The 10,897-nt window shown below is 46.7% G+C and overlaps 1 pseudogene; it reads right to left on the reverse strand.

Annotated features, from left to right (window-relative positions):
- Positions 1-6,844: 6,844 nt before the first annotated feature.
- On the reverse strand, positions 6,845-10,493 carry LOC103273530 (annotated as a pseudogene).
- Positions 10,494-10,897: the final 404 nt, after the last annotated feature.

Raw genomic sequence — 10,897 nt, forward strand, 5'->3', positions numbered from 1 at the left:
ACTGTACCCCACAAAACCATAATAAAAAATACTGATTAATGAAAAAAAAAAATGTGGTATATACACATGATGGAATACTACACAGCCATTAAAAAAGAACAAAATCATGAATTTCACAGCAACCTGGATGGAACTAGAGTCTATAATACTGAGTGACCTCTCACAGAAACAAAGATCTGAGTATTACATGTTCTCAGTCTTATAGTGGATCTTGAACATTCAACATAATACTATTAGAAAATGACTGACAGTGTTGGGAAACTATGGGAGGGGGGAGGGAGATAGGATTAACGGTAGTAAATATCTGCCTGGGGACGGGGAGATACCTCTTATCAACAAGGGTACCTGAATGAAGCGTATTTGTATACCTAACCCTTAACTGTACCCCACAATATCATAATAAAAAATATTGATTATAAAATAAATCAATAAATAACAACTTTTCACTGAATGTTCTTTGGTGTCTGTGGCATTTTGAGCCACTGGAATCTCAGATATTAGATAGATAGGTAGACAAAAGTTTAAAGGATGTTTTGGAAGAGAAACCTTAACAGAGAAAGGTTTCCAAGAAATAATAAGTATTTTTTCTAAGTTGCAGAATAATGTACTGAGTGATACAATTTCTTCTAAAAAAACAAAACCAAAGTAAGTCTGGAAGGAAATTACTCCAAGGATTACAGGTGATTTTTTTTTTATTTTCTTCTTACTTATATGTATTTTTCTAACTTTTCTACAGGGAAAATACAGTATTTTGAGGAAAAGGAGAAGCAATAAATGCTCTTCTAAATTTCTTAAAAATGCTCTAATCACAAGTCTTGCGTTCCTGTACCTTCTCTCCTTCTTGTCTTGAACAAATTTCTACAAGGAATAGAGAGACTCGCTGTTCTTCACCCCCTCACCCCCTACCCCACACAGCTTCACCCAAGACTGCCTCCTTCATCTGCTAAAGTCTGGCCTCTGCTCCTACTTCCTCCACCCCCACCACCTCCCAAAACTGGACAAGTGATCCTCCATCCCCCTCCCACCATCACTGCCAAATCCCCTGATGTTTACAGTCCTCCTCTCCCCGGCCTCTGTGCTCTGTGTTCAGTGGACTGATTTAAGCTTAATTTAGCTCCTGTTACATGTCAAACACAGCGTTAGGCACCTATGGAGACATCAGTCCTTAAGGAGCCCATTCACTGCCCTCAAGGAGCCCAATCACAGGTTGATGGGAGAGGAGAGTGTGGGTGACTGCTCCCCAAGGCACATGGGAACAGCCCTTTTCTTACACAGTGTCACCCCCTCATTCCTCACCTCGCTCCCCAGTCTTTCCTCTCCGGCCTCCTCTGCCTCTGTCTTGTTCTTCTGCCTGCCCTTATATATCTGTCCTCAGGAATCTGTCCTCTCCCACCGCTGCCCCTCCCGCTCCCCGCCTACCCCAGGCTGCCCCATGAATGCTAATGTCCAACGCCCAGGCTTGGCTAGGAGTGACAGACAACTCCACTTCCATCCAAGGCCACCAAGAACCCGCCTCCCAACTCTGTTCCTTTCTCGGTTAGTGGCATCTCTCCAGTGCCCCCCAAACATGCAGTCCCCTACCTCCCCCAGCCCTCTCCCCTTCCCTCCACCCTCACTGAGGTTTTTTTTGTCTCTGGCCTCATCCCTTTGCAGTGGCATCCTCTGTTGCCCCAACTCTTGACCTCATTTAGATCTGTCCCCTGCAGACTGTGGCCAGTAAGCTCCAACCAAAATGCCTGTCTGGCCCTCTGTCTGCCCTGCTGCTCACCAGAGTCTACAGGATAAAATCCAGGGCAGAGCGAGGCCCTCGTCCCTTGCCCTGCCTTCACTCCACCTGCAAGCCCCCCCTCCACTTGTTTCCGCCATGTAAGTCCCCCCAGTGTCTCCACCCTTGCTACACCACACCTCTGTGCCTTCACCAAGCTGGCATCCTCACTCCCCATACCCTCCTCACCCCTGGATTATCCCACAACCCCCTCCTAGCCTGGCGAAGTCCTTTCTCCATTAGGATTTAGCTCAGGCTCCCCCGGCTCCAGAACCTTCTCCAGAACACGGGCCCTGGATGGGCGGCCCCTCCTCTGTGATCCCATCACTTAGTTATATTGGAGTAACTGATGCTCTTGTGTTTTTCTTCCACACCAACAATCAGCCCCTCTAGGACAGCTGTTCTAAGTAACAAATCCCTATAATTTCAGCTCCAAGTATGACACCTGGCCAACGTCAGCACTTTGCAACACGCACAAAATGCGATATACCATCAGAGAAAGAGACCAGCATAATGTTGGCCCAGAAGCTACTTCTTACATGGCAGGCTCCAGCAGAAGCTGTACATGAAGGTTCCTTTGACCGTGTTGTAACTTATTGCCTGGATACCCCAGTGCCCAGGGCTGCTCCATGTGTGGTCCGCTTGCCTGCAGCCCAGCAAGGAGCCCAGGCCAGGCTCCACTCCACTTCACACAAGCCTTGGTCCACCGGGAGAGTGGGGCCATGGGTCTTCTGGCAGCAGATCATTCACAAAGGGTCTTAAACCTACACAGGCTTATCTCCAACCTTCTCTGCAATGAAGTCTACCTAGCCATTTTTTTTTTTTTGGAGTCTCATTCCATCACCCAGGCTGGAGTGCAGTGGCACACTCATGGCCACCCCAGCGTCAACCTGCTGGGCTCTGGCGAGCCTTCTGCCTCAGCCTTCTAAGTAACCGGAACTATGGGCTACCACGCCCAGCTGATTTTTGACTTTTTATTGTAGAGATGAGGTCTTGCCAAGTTGCCAGGGCTGGTCTCAAACCCGCAGGCTCAGGCAATCCACTTGCCTTGGTCTCTCAAAGTGCTGGGATTACAGGCTAAGTCACCGAGCCTGGCTGCCATCATGTTTTTACATGTGCTAAAAAGCAGGGCCTCTCTCTATCTCTAAAATGTCCTCTCAAGTGCTGATACAGAACAGGTGGCAACACTGAGGAGTCTGGTGGTGATCAGGGTGGAGGCAGTCTCTTCTCCAGTTCCCCTCTCTGCCCCCAACCATCACCCGCAAATCACCAGGACAGCAGAGTCCAGCAGCCCTGGGAGGCAGAGCCCCCAGAGTTGGGGGGGCATGACATGGGCTTCTCAGCCTTGAAGACATTACTCTCCTTTTCCTGTTGGCATGAGAAGGGGAAAAGATTGATTAAACCCAGAACCTAAATTCTCATGTAGCCCTGCCCATCTCTATAGGCTGCGTGCACTCAGCCCCCTGTCTGGAAGAACAGAAGAGCCATGGAAAGGAATGAGTGAGACCAGGGGGCAGGAGAAGGGCCACAGGGGGGCTGAAGTCCCCAGTCACGGACCTCCCCCGTGTTGGGCCTGCCTAGGCTTCCAAATCAAGCTTTTCTTCAACTAAGGCAGGGAGAGCCTTTGGAAAATGAGACAGCAGTGACTGCCCTAAAACCACATTGGGATTTAAGTGATTCATTGGATTCATCACATATTTCACATATTCACTGGGCATTTCCAGTGTATGAGCTGCTGGGTCCCACAGAAAAGTCTGAACCTTGTTTTGGGCACCTGATAGCCCACTTGGCTGCAGAACCAGGGCACCAACCCATTAGAATTTTAAGGAGGGAAAATTCCGTTGGCAGTTGGAGGCAGTTGGAGGCGGAGCAGCGAGGCCCCTGGACAGCAGATTACACAGTCCTGGGAGGGACGCAGAGCTGATAAAAGGGAGGGGATCTGGGCCTGGGACCTGCCAGGAAGAAGGGGACAAAGTCAGGAAGGAAGATGTGAGGCCAGTTGGTACCCAATGGCTCTAGAGGCAAATTCTGCCAACTTGCATGTCCGTTTGGAGGCCTGCCCACCGTTAAAAACTATCAGCCTCTGAGCTAACCAGTTCTTTCTTACCCCAAAGACAGGAGTTGTGGCTGCTTCTGGTGCTGAACTGTGGATACTGTGACTCAAGATCAAGTTCACACCAAACCACCTTTTTTATAGAAGCATGTCAGAAAGTCAAGTTCAAGGTGTTGGCCAATGATAAGACCGAGGAGGAGGTGTGTAGAGGCGATGACTGTACAAAGGCATACTGCCGTGCGTCCCTCCAATTGCAGACACTGTGATGGCTTGCTAACCCAGAAAAGCTTGCCAACAACCACTTTCTGGGATGTCCTTGGTGTCTCAGAAATGCTTTGCAGTGCTCCTAAGCTAAAAGAAAGAACTAGTAGTTCTGTTAATAAGTAGTTAGGTCCAAAAGACTCAGTTGCGTGGTGTCTTACAGATGCCACTGTGTTCACTTTGAAAATTTTTAAATATTCGGTGGCACACCTGTGAGTTCACTGCAATTTCCTGGGACGCTTGGGCACAGAATTTGAAAATCACAGGCGCAAACTGTGGATTAGGTATTTTCAATGTATGAGCTGCTGGTTCCCCACAGAAAAGTATGAGCCTTGTTTTCGGAGCCCAATAGTCCACTTGACTGCAGGACCAGGGCGCCTAACCCTGAGAATTTTAAGGAGAGAAAATTCCGATGGCAGTTGGAGGCAATGGTAGAGCAGCGAGGCCCTGGGCAGCACAGTCCACAGATGTGGAAAGGACACAGAGGTGGGACAGGCAACCTAGTGAAAGTCTTGCACTCTTTTCTTTTTCTCCAATGCAGCCTGTAGCTATCGAAGGTGACTGCTCAGACAGAGGAAATCCAGCAGGCCTGCCCCCACCAGACCCCCATGTTTTCTCTAATGGTCTACCGGCAAGAGGCTCCCCAACCCTGATTCTTCCATGGGCTCTCAAGTTTCACATTTTGGGAAAAGTAAAGTGCCTGGCCTGCCCACCCCTGAGCTCAAATAGCAGAATGTTCCAGAAGACCACTGACATTTGCTGGCCAATTCCCATTTCCCCATTCTGTCTCACCATTATCCAGTTCCCCCAGGTTCTGCAGAGCTCTCTTTCCCCAGTCTGCACATCTCAGAGCTTAACTTGAGGCCAAAAACTATGAAGAGCTGCAGCATTTAGACAGTGAGAGCTACACCCAGGGTCCCCTAAAGAAGCTTTCCCATAACAATCCTTACCCCAGGGCCCAACAAGGTGGTCACCCAATTCCAGAAGGGGCCCAAAAGGGCTGTCGGGTCCAAGAGGCCAAAACAGGCCCTGAGTCTCATTTTTTTACCTATCTCCACACAGACTTGCTTTTTCCAGCTCTTCCAGGGCCCAGCAGTGATGCTTTTTGTCCAGGCTAATGTTTGTTATATGTGTTTGATAACAAAACCACATTAAAAAATACATTTAATAAACTTTTCATCACCAACCAGCATAGATATTTAAATATAGGTATAGATATAGGTATAGAGGTATGGATACACATACAAATAACTGAGGAAAAACCCACTTATCCTTTCTATTTGTGATACCCTGAGGTTTTTATTTTTAATCTATTGTTTTACAATGCTGGCAGTAAACCACTTAATTGATTTCACAACCCACTAATGGTTTGAGACTCATAGTGTGAAGAACATGCTCAGCACAGCAGAAAAGCTTGCCGTATGAGAGAGGTGGTGTGTTCTATTCAGTCTTGCATTCAGGCAATGTTTTACTCTCAAGGGATACTGAGGAAAATCTTCTCATTTGAACTGATTGGAGAGGCAGGGAGATTCTGCTCCCAACAAAGGCTTGGAGAAGGTAGGCGGGCTGGGTGTGAGCAGGGATCAGGATCCCTCTCCATTGATGTCTTCTCTGAATGTCATTCCTGGTTCTCCCCACCTACCTCTTCTCTGTCCCTCTGCAATTTTTGAGGGGTGAATGGAAGCTGAGCCCAGGGTGCCTTTGGCTCTGGTGGGAAGGGAACGGGCAGGGAGAAGACAGCCCATGAGAAAGGAAGAGAAGGTCAGTTCCTGCTCTAGGGTGGGGGCTGGCTCTGTCCCCACCCCAAGGACAAGGGCCCGTTAGCACCACAGCTTGTGCTGGCCTGGACACCAGCTTTGCCCACTGCCAGGCAGAGGACCCTGCCTTTCAGATTCCACATGTCTTTTCCTCACCCAGAAAACCCTTTCCATCGCAGAGACCACCCCTGACCCTGAGAATACAGTGAAGGGTAGGTTGTCACCCACATCCACAAATGGCTGGGATCTGAAGGCATCAGAGACGGCATTAAGTTCCAGTTTGAGGAGGAGACCCTGGAATCACTTGAGACCCTGGGAATCGCTTGACAAGAGATTTTTGGTCTTGACGGAAGAACTTCATTGTCTTCTGGCCCTACCCTATCTTCACCATCTCCTGGGTGGGCAGAATAGGAGAGGAAAAGAAGACCTCAGCGCTGGCACACATTTGCCCCCACATTCTTGTCTCACTCCTATCTGGAGGGACGGTCGCTCTGTTGGTTTGAGACATTCACACAACTTACATTGATAGTATTTGTTGTGCTCAGGACACAATTTTCAGCCCCGCCTGCAGCCGGTCATCTGGTCCCTTGTCTTGTCCTTGAAGTCGGACTTGGTGCCACGAATGCTCTGTGCACGGTGCTGGCAACTCCCACTCAGGTCTCTCTGGGGCTGGGGCAGTGTTGGCATTCCCTGATGATGGGTTCAGTTTCCCTTCCTCCTCAAGAATATGAGGAGCCATCTCTTGACGCTGTTCTTTCCTCTCTTAGAATCCCCCCGGTCGCTTCATCTCAGCCCAGGTTTCTTCCCATCCAAACTTGACACTGTGCCAAGTACAGTGATTTCTGGGGGTCAGAGATTTTTTTTTTTAAGAATCAAAGTATTTCTTTATTGTCTGGGAACACTGCTGAGAAAATAACATAGAACACTCTCATAGAGTGTAGTCTCCAAATTCAAACCATATATAAATTTGTCAGGTACTAGAGAATTCTGTATTTATGTTACTTATGTTCAAAGGAAATCTGCATATGAAGATCGTGAAGGTAGATAAAACTGGTAGAAAGATTCCATCTCAGATCATGGAGATGACATCGTGATAATCTAATCAGTGATGTGAGTGAGATTCAGGTCAAATTCTTATTTAGTATATCTTTCTTTGTTTTCCGAAAACAGCCTTTTGATTAGTATTTCCATATACCTTAGTTGATGAGTCAGATGAATACTTATCACAATAATGACGTGCAGAAGTCAACAAAAACTGCCAAAGCTCTAGGCATTCTCACAAAACTTTAAGTCATAACATACGAAAATGATATAAGCTGCAAGAGATAATACAATAACAACAACACCTATAGCATTAAGAAACACTAAAAAATACAGCTTTCCCCTTCTACAAATACATAAAGAAGAATATCGATTGCAGAGAAAATAGTAAGCCAGTGAAATGGCGTGATATTCCAGAGGCATATGAATGTTCCTACTGGCAAAATTAGGTCTGCAGCCATAAGCACCACATTCATGAAAACCTGCAAAAGTTCAAATACTTGGAATGCCAGAAGTGATACAAATGAACATGGAATTTTCTTAATCTTGCTGGTTTCACTGCTGGTTCCATCTGAGTTTTCTCCAACCAGGGTAGATAGCTACAGGGTTATTTCTGTGAATTCCCCCTGCGTACTCCTTTGCGGCAACATGAGATGGGTTATTTCTGTGACTCGTCCAAGTGTGCTTCCTTAGGGCGACGTGAAACAGGAGTTATTTCTGTGATATCCCCCCTGCGTACTCCTTTACGGCGAAGTGAGACAGGGGTTATTTCACTAGAATATTCCTAGTAGCAAAAATTAGGTATGCAGCCATAAGCACCATATTCACAAAAACCAGCAGAAGTTCAAATAATTGGAATGCAAGAAATGATACGATTAAATGCGCAATTTTCTTAGGCTTGCTGGTTTCACAGCTGGCTCCATCTGAGTTTTCTCTAGCCAGGGCAGATGGCTACAAGGTTATTTCTGGGAATTCACCCTGCCTACTCCTTTACCGCAACATGGAAATGGGGTTATTTCTGTGACTTGTCCAAGAGTACTTCTTTAGGGTGACGTGAGACAGAAGTTATTTCTGTGAATTCCCCCTGACTACTCCTTTACGGTGACGTGAGATGGGTTATTTTGTGACTCCTGCCTGTGTACTCCTTCACGGCGACGTGAAACGGGGGTGGCTTCTGTGACTTTGCCCCTTGTACTCATTACAGCAATGTGGGACAAGGGTTATTTCTATGACTTCATCCAAGTGTACTTCTTTAGGGCAATGTGAGACAGGGATTATTTCTGTGACATCCCCCGTGTACTCCTTTATAGCAATGTGAGACAGGTTATTGCTGTGACTTCGTCCTGGGTACTTGTTTAGGGCAACATGAGACAGGTTATTTCTGTGACTTTGTCCAAGCAAAATTCTTTACGGCGATATGAGACAGGAGTTATTTCACTAGACTATTCCTAGTAGCAAAAATTAGGTATGCAGCCATAAGCATCACATTCACAAAAACCAGCAAAAGTTCAAATAATTGAAATGCAAAAAATGATACAATCGAATGTGCAATTTTCTTAATCTTGCTGGTTTCACAGCTGGCTCCACCTGAGTTTTCTCTAGCCAGGGCAGATGGCTGTGAGGTTATTTCTGTGAATTCACCCTGCCTGCCCCTTTATGGCGACATGGGACAAAGCCTATTTCTATGACTTCGTCCAAGCGTACTTCTTTAGAACGACGTGAGACAGGAGTTATTTCTGTGACGTCCCCTCCGCGTACTCCTTTACATGCGACAGAGCTATTTTGCTAGAATGTTCCTACTAGCAAAAAGATTAGGTCTGCAGCCATAAGCACCACATTCACAAAAACCTGCAAAAGTTCAAATACTTGGAATGCCAGAAATGACACAAATGAAAGCGCAATTTTATTTCTGGAAATAAGGAAACCTTATTTGGGGCTATTTCTGTGACTTCACCCCCATGTAGTCCATTACAGCAACATGGGAAAAGGGTTATTTCTGTGACTTCATCTAAGCGTACTTCTGTACAGCAATGTGAGACAGAAGTTTTCTGTGATTTTCCTCCTGCATACTCCTTTACTATGACTTAAGACAGGGGTTATTTTACTAGAATATTCTTACGAGTGAAAATTAGGTCTTCAGCCCTAAGCATCACATTCACAGAAATCAGCAAACGTTCAAATGCTCGGAGTGCAACAAATTATACAAATGAACATTTAATTTTCTTAATCTTGCTGATTTTATTGCTGGCTCCATTTGAGTTGTCTCCAGTTGGGGCAGATGGCTATGGGGCTATTTCTGTGAATTCCCCCCGCCTATTTCTTTATGGTGATATGAATCAGGGGTTATTTCTGTGACTTTGTCCAAGAGTACTTCTTTAGGACAATGTGAGACTGGGATTATTTCTGTAACTTTTTCCAAGCATACTTCTTTAGGGAGAGGTGCGATGGATTATTTCTGTGACTTCATCCAAGCATACTTCTTTGGAGTGACATGGGACAGAGTTTATTTCTGTGACTTTCCCCCTGCGTACTCTTGTACAGCAACATGAGACAGGGTTATTTCGCTAGAATGTTCCTGCTAGCGAAAACTAGGTCTGCAGCCTTAAGTGCCACAGTCACGAAAACCAGCAAAAGTACAGGGGTTATTTCTTTGACTTCGCTCCTGGGTACCCTTTAGGGTCAGGTGGGACAGGGATTATTTTTGTGTCTTCAGCCTAGCATATTTTTGTAGGGGCATGTGGGACAGTGGTTCAAATACTTGGAATGCAAAAGACGATACAATTGAATGTGCAATTTCTTAATCTCACTGGTTTTACTTTCTGGCTCCATCTTGAGTTTTTTTCAACCAAGGCAGACGGCTGCGGGGTTATTTCTGTGAATCCCCCCCCCCCGTGTACCTCTTTACGGTGACGTGAAACAGGGGTTATTTCTTTGACTTTGCTCCTGGGTACCCTTTAGGGCCAGATGAGACAGGGATTATTTTCATGTCTTCACCCTAGCATACTTTCATCGTTGTATGTGGGACAGTGATTTTACTAGTGGCTTCATCAGAGTTTTCTCCAGTCACTGCTAGTGGTTGAGAGCTGTCATTGACATTCTGGTTAAAGGATGCTGAAAAGGCTGTTAGAGCATTCTTATCTCTTTGTCATCACTGGCAGAGCACTCTGTAAAAGATATTTCATGAGTAACACTTTCATTGTTGGCTCCATGACAGATGACGGATGCCAATTGATTGGAATTAGTGCTGGTGTACTGGCAGAGCACTCTGTAGAGGATTCTTTATCAGTAACTTTACTTCCTCTATGACGGCACATGAACTAGAGATATAAAGAGTTTATCTTTGACCTCTGCGTGGTACCCTCTTGGTTGAATTAAAGTCACAATTAACCTGTAGCTGGAACTGGTGGTCCCAGGATCACCAAAGCTGGGAAAGCGACTGGGGGCAGCAGGGAAGTACCACAGAGAAGGAATCCATAGCAGTGTCTCTGCTCAGAACTAACCTGAAGGTAGAACTGGTGATTCCGGGATTGTGGCAGCTGGGAAAGGGCTGGGGGCAGCAGGGAAGTAGGATGGAGGCGGCAGGTAGTTGAGTTTCTGCTATTAAAGATGGTGTCATCTTTCTTCAAAGTGCTCTGGCTGAAACTCTCTGATAAAGGCAATGTGTGGGCCAGGGATGGGGCGGCAGTCTCCACTCAGGCCTGGTTACAGGGGGCGGGGGCATCTATGTGGAGTCGCCAAGGCCGCCAGCTGCTGTGGGGGCCCGTGCCTGCCAGGTCCATGTCGCCTCCTTTGTAGCCAAGAGTCTGGCCTTCTGCACCAATTTAGAGAGGCTGGACTTTAATCTGCAGACAATGGGAAGCCATTGAAGGCTTTGTTGAGTCAGCAGTGAGGGGACAATCGATTGTCAGTGTACATGAGAAGGACAGGAAGGGCGGAGCCTGGAGACTGTGGAAGTGCTCCGGGGCTGACTGCCAGGACCTGGACTAATCTGAAGGCTATAGGTACGTAAGCGTGGGTGAC

Source organism: Carlito syrichta, unplaced genomic scaffold (genome assembly GCF_000164805.1).
Source record: "Carlito syrichta isolate Samal-C Ts95f unplaced genomic scaffold, Tarsius_syrichta-2.0.1 Scaffold314079, whole genome shotgun sequence".
Taxonomy (NCBI): Eukaryota; Metazoa; Chordata; class Mammalia; order Primates; family Tarsiidae; genus Carlito; species Carlito syrichta.